An 11,165-nucleotide genomic window follows, 5' to 3' on the forward strand; every position below is an offset into this window, starting at 1 on the left:
GATATGTGAAAACGAGTAGCCCTCCACTTCCTGTGTGATTTGTTCTACGGACGAGACCATCTATTCTCTTTTTTTCTAACCATATTGTTATATACTCAAGAGGGGTATAGTAGGATTTATGTAATCTCCTGGATTATAGGATTATGGCCAAACAAGATTTGGTAGCACCCCAAACTATTTTTCTTAGCTAATGTTTATAATTTTTATAAAGCAAATTATATTATTTGAGTATGAACTCAAAACTAATGATTCTGTTAGAGAAATAATCATTAAGGCTAATACTATTATGATCAATAAAGAGAGTAGGAGTTTCACCTTCACACATACAAAGTCAAATATAATTATACTAAGAGGAAAACAGATGTGAATTGAAGTGCTACTACATTATAATTTGTTTGAAGACAGTTCCACCACTTCTAGATTCATCCTTACAGAATCTTTTCTCAAGAGACATTTACTGTCAACACCTCAAATGATGGGACCTCTACTTTGAGATTATTTTGCTGCCCAGGGTTTATGAATATGTACCTGCTCAGTAGAAGGATCTGAGTCTCAAACATGACAGTGGAAAAAGAGGCAGGTGTTGAAGAGATAGGGAAAGTGGAGCCTTACATATGAGCATGAGTAGTGGCCAAGGTAGAATTCAAGCCCTCAGGTAGAATTGAAGGTCTGAGGAAGAATGGGATCTAGGACCCTCAGAAGGAAAGTTCTAATAGTTTTAGGGACCAAGAGAAACTTCTCAGAAAGGCTACCTGAGAAGACTGAATCCAAGAGGTCAAGGTGAACATGGAGGGCATATTCCAAGCAGTGGAGATAACTAAGGGAAGGGCAGAGTTACAAGATGGAACATCTTGATCAAGACTCATACAGGAGGCCAATATCACTGGATCCAAGACAGTAGAAAGGAGTTCTTATGGGAGAAACACATCGAAGTTTGTAGAATCTCAGCCCAAGAATGGGAGACTCACATTCCATTTAATTTGTAAGAAAAGAATGTTATTAGAAGTAGTTTATGATTGTATAATAATTGATGTAATAGCCTGGAGGTTAATCAGGTAGCCTCAGAGCTAGTCCAAGGGCTAGTAGAATAGCCTCTTTGCAGCTCATATGGAGTAGCAGCTCTGTTGTACAGTGGCAGGATCATGTATGGAATAGAAGCCACTGTAGAATAGAAGCTTCTATTTCAGGATCAATGGAATAAACTAGGGGCAAATGTCCACAGTAACCTAGTGCTTGATAAACCCAAAGACCCCAACTTTGGGAACAAGAACTCAGTATTTGAAAAAACTGCTGGGAAAATTGGAAAAAAGTATGGGGAAAATTAGGTTTAGATCAATATTTTACACACTATAACAAGATAAATTAAAAATGGGCAAATGACAAATATAAATAGTGAAATAATAAATTAGGTGAACATAGATTAGTATACCTGTCAGATCTGTGGCAAAGGAAGGAATTTAAGACCAAGTAAGAGATAGAGAACATTGCAAAATGTAAAATGAATGACTTTATATCAAATTAAAAAGAGTTTGTACAAATCAAACCAATGGAACCAAAATTAGAAGGAAAGAAATAAACAGAATATTTAAATAACAAAACTCTCTGAAAAAGGTTTAATTTCCCAAATATATAAGGAAGAAAGTGAAATTGACACAAAAAAAAAATCAAGCCATTCCCCAATTGATAAATGGTCAAGGGATGTGAAAAGGAAGTTTTCAGATGAAGAAATCAAAACTATCAATAAGAACATGAAAACGTGTTATAAATCCCTCCTGATTAGAGAAATGCAAGCTAAAACAACAGAAAAACAGAACTTGTAAATTGAGGAAAACCCCAAAATTGGTCTGCTTTAAGTCACCTTTACATTTTACATTTTACATGTACAAAATTACATAAATTTTACAATATGAAGATGTTTTGTTATTCATCTCCCAAGTAATTGTGATTGATAGTGAAAGCTGATCAAAAGCACAATAATCCTCTCAGCAGGTAAAGGGGTACTAACCTACAAACAACTTTATTCACATTATTCATATCCATCACAGAGTGTTGTAGAAACCTAGTAAATGATCACAGAATTTTTTGTTGTAATATCACAACAGTATTGTTTAGGTGATTTGATAATATCCAAACAGAATGTAAAATGTCACATGTAGAAAATGGATTCTATGTCAAAGAAGTATGTACCTGAAAACATATATAATAAATGAACCACAGCACTATGGCAGAGCACTGTGTGTGATGCCTGCATACATGGTTTTGAACACATAGTGTTTCTCATCTCTATTATTCGACCGGATCGTCACATCTAGACAGAGATACCCTTGGACTCTCAGAGAGACCACTGGATGGATCTCGATATAATCATGCCAAAGTCATAAAGCTCTTCTGGTGTTCTACTCATCTGGAGCTGATGGTTTCTGACTGGATTGCATCTGTAATTTAGAGATCAGAGGATCATAGACCTTGACCAGCACTACCTCAATAGTTTCTTCTAATTTGACACACATCACTAGGATGTCAATTATAACAAATATGTGATACAATTTGTAAATTGTGCTCCTTTGATCTTTGGCATGATTAGTAGGTGACTTCCAGGTTCCCCTTGTCATCTTAATCCCTGTTAAAACATTTTTATTGACCAGGAGAGGGAGTGGCCAGTGGGACCAGAAAGGGATAAAATTTTAAGATGATCCATGCTCTGGTCTCCTGTCCACCATCATGCACCTCCATGTCTAGACAGTAATCCAATCAATATCATAGCAAAAAGAACAACATAAAAAATTCATGATAGAAGAGTGAAGACCAACTGTCTAATGTACTGGGTCCTGAATCAGAGCACAGAACTGTTCTGAGACTCTGGGACCCTACCTAAGTCAAAAGCAGAGTACTCCATGCCTAACTAACCCTTGAAGTCCCAGACTCTGGCTCTGGCCTACAATGAGGTTCCCAAGTCTCTAACATGTGTCCTATTTAAGCCTGTGGTGGGGCTCTTGGACCCAGGGAAAAGCACCTCACAGGGCTCTGAGCTCTTCAAGCCATCAACAGTCTCAAGAGGAGACAGAATCAGCAGGTTCTAGAGCTCTCAGCTCATAGGCCATCATACCACTATGGAAGTAGTGGAAGTTGCAGAAACTCAGAACTAGAGCTAAGGGGGAAATTACAGTTTAATAGAATGTTCCCTCTACTCTGAAAACAGAGCCCACCTTTAAGATATAATTTTAAAAATATATTTTTAAACTGGGAAAATGAACCAACAGCAAAAGAAACACCCAACCACAGAGAATGTTTAAGGGGACAAAGAAGAGCAAGGCATAGACTCAGTAGGAGACAGTGAGATCAAAACATCCACATGCAAAACAACAAAGAAAAATAGAAATTAGTCTCAGGTGTTGAAAGAGTTCAAAAAGGGTTTCAACAATCAAACAAGAGAGGTGGAACAACATTCAGGAAAAAAATGAAAGTAAATTAAAAAACAGATAACAGCTTGAAGAACATACTTGGTCAAATGGAAAAAGATGCAAAATTTCAATGAAGAAAAGAGTTTCAGTAAAAGTAGAAATAACTAAATGGAAAAGGAGATTCAAAATGTGACGGAAGAAAATCAGTCTATAAAAATTAGAATCGGGCAAATAGAAACTGATGACTTCAGGGAACATCAAGAAACAATCAAACAATACTAAATGAATGGGAGGGAAAAAAGAAGAAAATATAAAATATCTCATTAAAAAAAAAACTGAGCTGGCAAAAACATCCAGAAGAGACCATCTAAGAATTTTTGGACTATATGAAAATCATGATCAAAAAAATAAAAAGGATAGACATCATAATACAAGAATTATCAAACTACCCTGATATTCTTGAACAAGAGGGTAAAATAGAAATCAAAAGAATCCATACATCACCTCTTGCAATAAATCCCCAAATAACACCTAGGAATTGTAGAGCCAAATTCAAAAATTACTAATCTGAGGAGAAGATATTGCAAGTGGCCAGAAAGAAATGATTGAAATATCATGAAGCCCCAGTGAGAATTAGAGAATCAAGTAGCTTCTGCATTGAAGGATCAGAATGCTTCAAATATGATATTCTGAAAGGCAAGGGAACTGGGTTTACAACCAAGAATCATCTACCCATCAGAACTGAGTATATACTTTGGGGTGTGGGGTAAATGGTCATCTAAATAAAATAGAAGATTCCCAAGTATTCTTGATGAAAAGATCAGACCTAAACAAAAAAAAATCGATGTCCAAATAAAAAATTCAAAAAGAAGCATAAAAATGTAAACAAGAAAAAAGAAAATATCAGGGATTCAATAAGGTCAAATTGTCTATATTTCTATATTAAAAGATGATATTTGTAATTTCAAAATTTCATCATTATCATAGTAGTTAGATGTATACAGAGGATGTTGGAATAAGCTGTTTAGGATGACAAGCAAAAAAAATCAAGAGGTGAAAAAGTATTTAACTGATAGAAAAGGGGAGAGAGAAATAAAACGGGGTAAATCATATCACCAAAAGAGGCATGAAAAACTAAAGCTATTACAGTGGAGGGGAGGATGAGGGTGGTGACAGGAAATACTTACTCTGATCAGTATTGGTTTAGAGAGGGATTGTTATCAGACTCATTGGGGAACAGAATCTTATCTTATATAGAGAAGTAGAAGGGAATGTATAATGATAATTTTAGTGTTTTGACTTAAAATCTAAATAAGTGGTCACCATGGGAAATTCCCAAATATGAAAATACCCAAGTCAGATAGGGATTTGTGGAGATTTTAATTAATATAAATGAAGGAATTAAGGAAAGGAAAGGAGAGAGACAGAGAGACAGAGAGTCAGAGAGAGAGAGAGAGAGAGAGAGAGAGAGAGAGAGAGAGAGAGAGAGAGAGAGAGAGAGAGAATTAAATTAAAGTGCTCTGGCTCAGGCTGAGCCAAGCAGTAGTTAAAGGTTTAGGCCCTGAGCCTAAGGAAAAGAGGAGTCAGTCTTATAACTCATCACAAGACCATTTCCTAGCTGGGTTCCAGTTCTCCACTCCGAACTGAATTTTTTTCAACTGACTTTTTTGCCCCTTCCTTTTAAAGAAATTTTCTCTTATGTCACCTCCCCTAAATTTTTACATCTACCAATCACAGTAGATGCTTTTTTCCAGGACTGCCCATTCTTAGTTCTTATCTTCTTTGGTTCACATCTTCTGTGGTTAGATTATATCCTCTGAGTACTTCACACCTCTTTGTTAAGCTTACCTTTTGTAAGTTACTTGACCTTTTTGTGATTAATTTAACTTTTACAGGTACTTTACACCTCTTTGTATTAAATCTAAAAATAGACCTATCTTAAGGTTCTAGCTTTACTATTAAGTATGAGTTAGGGACTTTCATTGTTCAATCAGGAGTTTACAACTTTTATCTTCCCCTAAAGTATGTCTAATTAGGGTGGAATAATTTTAAAAGCTCCCAATACATTCCTGATTCTTGTTAGACCAAGTATCTCCATTGTTACAATAAGGGAATAGCTTAACCAAATCTTCTTGGGTACAGTCTGAGTAATTTTTAAGATTCACAAATGTGAAGAGGGGTGGTGAGGAGGGGTGCAATATAAAACAGAGGAAATGGAGGCGGTGATTAAAAGCAAAACACTTGTGGAGGGAAAGTGAAAGGAGAAAGCACAAGATTAAAAGGGGAAAACAAGATGGAGGGAAACATAATTGAATGTAAATGGGATAAACTCAGCCTTAAAATGAAAGCTGATATCAGAGTGGATTAAAAAAAAAAGAATTGGGAGGAGGGGGGAGGGGACACTGGGTAGCTTAGTGGCTTGAGAGCAAGGCACAGATATGGGAGGTCCTGTGTCCAAATCTGGCCTCAGACACTTCCTAGCTGGTTGACCCTGGGCAAGTCACTTGACCCCCATTGCCCAGCCCTTACCACTCTTCTGCCTTAGAACCAATCCACAGTATTTATTCTACAATGGAAAGTAAGGGTTTAAAACAAAACCAGAATCTTGGGATATGCTGTCTTCAAAAAACATATATATGTCAGGTAGACGAACACATAATCAAGGTATGGGGATGGAGCAGAATGGATTAGGCTTCCACTGAGATTTTTTTTTTAAATCAGGGGTGGCAATCATTGTCTCAGAGAAAAGTAAAGCAAAAATAGATCTAATTAAAAGTCACAAGGAAGGTTGATATATTTTGATACAACAAACTATAGAAAATGTAGTAATATTTAATAAAATTTAACAAATTAACAAAGGCATCAAATAGTATAACCTTCAAATTCTTACCAGAGGAACAAAAGAGAAAGGAAGAAATAGACAGTAAAACTGTACCAGTGGAGGACTTCAACATTCCCCTCTCAGGACTAGATGAATCTTAATTGTCTGGGGGAGCCAGGAGGAGGGCGGGTGGCAGCGAGCAGGTCTGAGTTCGAAACCTCCCCTCTATGAGTCCCTCTGGGGCAGACACCTCCCACCAGAGCCTCCTGGAGCCCAATTCGTGGATTCCCCCCCAAAGACGGGAGCCCCACCCCTCCCCCTAGTTCCTGGGACTCTGCAGCTGGGCGGGGCTGGCTGGGACCAGAAAGGAGTTGAGGCTAGAGCTTAGAGGGACAGACAGTTCCGGGGTGCGAAATTTCTTCAGGGTACCATGTATCCACAGGGCTGCTCTGGTGTCTGACTGGCGTGGGCTGTGCCCTCTGACTTCCTCTTCAGGATCCTCTATCCAGCTAAAAAGTCCTGCTTGGGGGAGGGCCCCCCCTAGCCAATAGCTGATGTAATTTTACCCCAGGCTAAAAAGGCAATTATGAGCAGAGAGAGGGCTTAGAGTAAAGAGAAGTTCAGGAGGGCTTCCTGGAGGAGACAAGATTGTTGTTTGAACTTTAAGGAAGCTGGGGAGGGCAGGTGGGGAGGGAGAGCTTGTGAGCTGCCCATAGGGGACAGCTGGAGAAGCTGCTCCTGGCCAGGACTTGGAGGTGCTATTTGTGGACCCCCCAAGAGGCTACTGTGTCCTGGGACAGAGGGGGTGGCAGGGAGGAGGGGTATGAAGCCATCAGGGCTGGGAGTGCCAAAGACAGTCATAGGGGATTTGATTGGAGGGATGGAGGCTCATCTGGAGCTAAGTCTCCTGAGGGGCTGAATGGAGACTGGCAGGAAGGAGGAAGAGAGCCCAGGAGGCCAGCAGAGCCCCAGGAGGCCCTGCAGTCAGGGATGGGGGGTAAGGGAGGAGGAGGGCCTTCCCCACCTGGAGGACTGTCCTCTGGCAAATGGAGCCCCACCTGGACCTCTGGGAAGCTCAGGGGAGAGTGCCCAACCTGCCATAGGGAAGGTCTGGGTTCCAGTCTGACCTCAGACTCTTCCCGTGCTCTTGGAAGCTCCCCCTTTTGTCTTTGAACCCTGAGCCTGTCCTGACACCCTGGAAGGGCTTCCTGGCTGGAGGATCTCCCTCCGGGAGACTGCCTGGGCCCTCCTGGGGCCCTGGGAAGGATCCTCAGGTCCCAGGGGGTCCTCCTGCAGCCCTGTCCCCTCCCCCTGAGAGCAGAGCTTTGACTTTGGACTAGTTTGTTATGAGATTCGAACCACCTTTTCCTCTTGGCCACATCCAAGCCCTGTTCCTGGTTCTCCTCCTCCCAGTCCTTCCCTTCCCCCTTCCTTTTTCCTCTTCCCATACCCGCACCAATCCCCTACACCTGCCTGATTCTCCTGAGATGGTTCAAACCCCCCCCCCCAACCCCCACATGGCCCCTCATTGTGAGCCTCACATTCCCTCAGCCTCCCCCCCCACCCCATGGGGCCCTGCTCTCCCCCAAGAGATCTCTGTTGTCCCCACCTCCCTCAGGCTGTATCTAGGCAATCTGTGGGGAGGCAAGAAGGGGTTGATGCAGGGTGAGGGGACCTCTGTGCCTAGTGTGCAGTCTAGGGGGAGAAAGGGGCCATTCCAGGGATTACTGACCCAAGTGTCCTGACCCCCAGCTCCTGCTTAGATATTACTCTGCGCTTCCCTCGGTCTTAGCCCCTGTGAGGGTGCCTGAGCTCTGCCTTCCTGCCCCTGGCCCCGTCTTTTAATTTAAGGGGACCTGGAGCTCCTCTTACCATAGGGATTGACCTGCTAACAGTGACAGGAAGGAGGAACCTTAGAGACAGGAAGTGAGGTAGAAAACAGGTAGAAAATGGGACCAGCCTCAGTCTGTCCGTTCAGGGGAAGGTTGCTGCTGTACGTTGGGTTGGTGGTTGGCGGTAAGTTCCTGGAATATAAAGATGGGCCTCAGTTTACTGGAAGGGCTCTTTGCATTTAGCATTTAGAGGTTTTGGTTGGGGCCGTTAGGGTTGTTGTTGTTGTTGTTTTAACTCTTTGGAAGGTGGCGGGTCTTCATTGACAGACCTAATTGGGGTTGAAGTAAACAATGATTGAGTTGGCTTTAATTTGGCTGGATTGGGTTGGTTGGTTGTTAATAGCGGTAGTTACAGGATAACTGGAGAGACATCAGGAAAGTTTCTTTCTCTACCTCCTTCCTCTATTTCTCTCCTTTACTATATTCATTTTCCTCTATTCTTTTAATGACTCTTTTAATTAAACTAAATTGTCAAAATCTGTTAAGTTTTCTTTCCTCTGGTTTAAATGGATAATATGAATCGACAACTCTACTATCGTCTCATTAAAACTTAAATGATTAAAAGCTGCTCTCTTAGTTTGTCAAAACTTCTAATTTAACCTTTACAGAGACAAGACTGGGAAAAGATGGAGGATAATTTAGTAGATGGACTCACTGGGAGTACTTTGCTGCCTCTATAGGGAGCCTGGAGTCCCAGGGATGGCCTTGGAGAGGGACAGACTCCCAGCCCAGGTAAGTGCATTCCAGTCCTAGCTGGGAGCCCCCTCAGCCAGGGAGGCCCTTCCCTGACTCTGACACAAGATGGACAGGGAAGCTGCTCCCTCCTTACTGCTGGGCCATTTCTGTCCCTATATCCAAGGCAAGAGGAACAGCCCTTCCTAGCTCTCTTCTCAGCTTTGGGAGTGATTCCTTGGCCCTTGGGCAGCTTAGACCCCATGAGGGCCCCTCCCCACCCCCCGCACCGCTTCCCATGTAAGATTTCTTCCTGGTGTAAGGGTTAACACGGGTTCATTTTTAAAAGGGTTGGATTTATATTTTATATTTTAAAAGTGTGAAATTTAATTTTTCCAAATTTCCAAATTTAATTAATTCCAAAAAGATTTTTTGCTTACAATTTGTTTACAAAATGTAGTAAGAGTGAAGAAAAAATCAGAGAGAGGATAAGGTGAGCTATCTAGCCTGAGCACTAAGTAATTTACTCCCAGCCCTACCAGGCAGGGAGACTTAAGTTTCAGCCACTGTCAGCAAAGCCGAGGACACGGGAAGTGTCTCTCAAAAGTAGGTCTCTCCAGAGGATAGTTTTTTTCAGGAAAAATCCAGCAGTTAAGAGCCAGCTTTTCACTCACTGTGTGTCAGTCTAACAGCAGATCAAAGAATGAAGAATTCCTCCAGTCTCCACTTCCAAAAAATGAAGAACTCCTCTCACAGGAGGTTCCACTCAAAGTATCTCAGTTCCAAGTCGAACTCCACTTTTAAAGACATTTTCTCTTGTATCACTTTCCCTAATTCCACTTCTATCAATCACAGCTGATGCTCTACTCTAGGCCTGCCCAGAAGGCAGCTAGTCAGAGTTAGTTGATTCTGATTTGTTACTCACTATTGCACACATGGGTCACAGACCTCCCACTTCATGATTAAATAGGATATTTGCACTTTTGATGATTAGATCTAAATGAGTAGGTCTTCATACTTTTAAGTACTGTGCACCTTATGTGACTGAATCTAAAAATAGGCAGGTCTCCATACTTAACTTTTAAGTAGGGTGTTTATACTTATGGGGATTAAACTAAAAAATAGACACTGAGTTATAATTTAAATCTGTATAATCAGGGAAGAGCTAAGTACCTTCATTGTTACAATCAGGGGAGAACCAAATCCAATCTTCACATTGGGCACAAGTGAGCACCAAGGACAACTATTAACTCAATCTTCTTCCCTGTCTAGGGATTGTCTTTGCTCTCTCTGCTTGCCTGGTGACACTCACTACCTCTTCCTCTGCTTCTTTTCACCTGTTCCCTCTTGAGTCTGGCCTGGAGCAGAGCCTGAGGGTGTCCTGCTGCTCTGTGCCATTCTCAAGAAAGATATTGTCTCCTGGAGCTGCTCACTGGCTTCTGCCTCAAGTCCTCTAGGCTTCCAAGGTCTCTCTGGTTCCTTCCTCTCTCCAACTGTTTAGTCCAAGTCAGCCAGTGTGGAGGAAAACCCTGGTGTGTGCTGGGCATTGCTCAGCACAAAGGAAAGGAGAAGCCATCGGCAACCCTCCAGGCCCTACCCAGTCTGACCAGGGAGACCCCTTAGCAGTTGTGTCCAAACAAGCCCTATGTGGGCTAGATGTAGGGAGGTATTGTGGGAGGGAAGGCTCTCAGGATTCTGGGGAGATCATTGATTCCCAAAGGGAGAATTCAGCTGGGACTCAAAGTATGAATTTTAGAATTACTCCACCCTGCTTAGTCTTTTGAATTTTAGCAACCTGTAATGTATATACCACCACTTAAGGATTAAGTGTAGGGGAGGAAGGTCTATCACCTGAGTGTGCTAGCAAGAGACAAATCAGAAAGACTGACCCTCTGGGCTGTCCAAAAGCCAAGTTTAAGCCACCATTGGTACATGTGAAACACAAGAAGTGATGTAATTAACTGCCTTTTTATTTCACATCACTTCCTGTGAGAGGGACTTGGTGGTGGAACTTGACTGTGGAGGAGCTGGAGCAGCGACTGCAGACTGCTTCCCTTAGACTGTCACATGGTGAATGCAAGGCTTGCTCTCCTTTCCTTGGCTTTTCTGGAGGCACCAGCCTGTGAGAATTAATCCAGGCGCCCCCCCCCCCCCCAGCTGTGGCCTCTGAACTACTGCCTGGTATCTCTCTTTCTTCCTTAATATCTTCACTCTATTGTAAACCACCATAAAACAACATTCTGACTTGAGTATTTCATTGGGATTTAGAATTTAAAATCCCAGGCGACCAACTAAAAATATATTCAGTCCAACCATTAGTTTCACCACTAACAGTCTGGCTAATCCAGGAAGGTTGTGAAGACTACCCTCAATTTCCCT

This window comes from Monodelphis domestica, chromosome 3, assembly GCF_027887165.1.
Source record: "Monodelphis domestica isolate mMonDom1 chromosome 3, mMonDom1.pri, whole genome shotgun sequence".
Lineage (NCBI taxonomy): Eukaryota > Metazoa > Chordata > Mammalia > Didelphimorphia > Didelphidae > Monodelphis > Monodelphis domestica.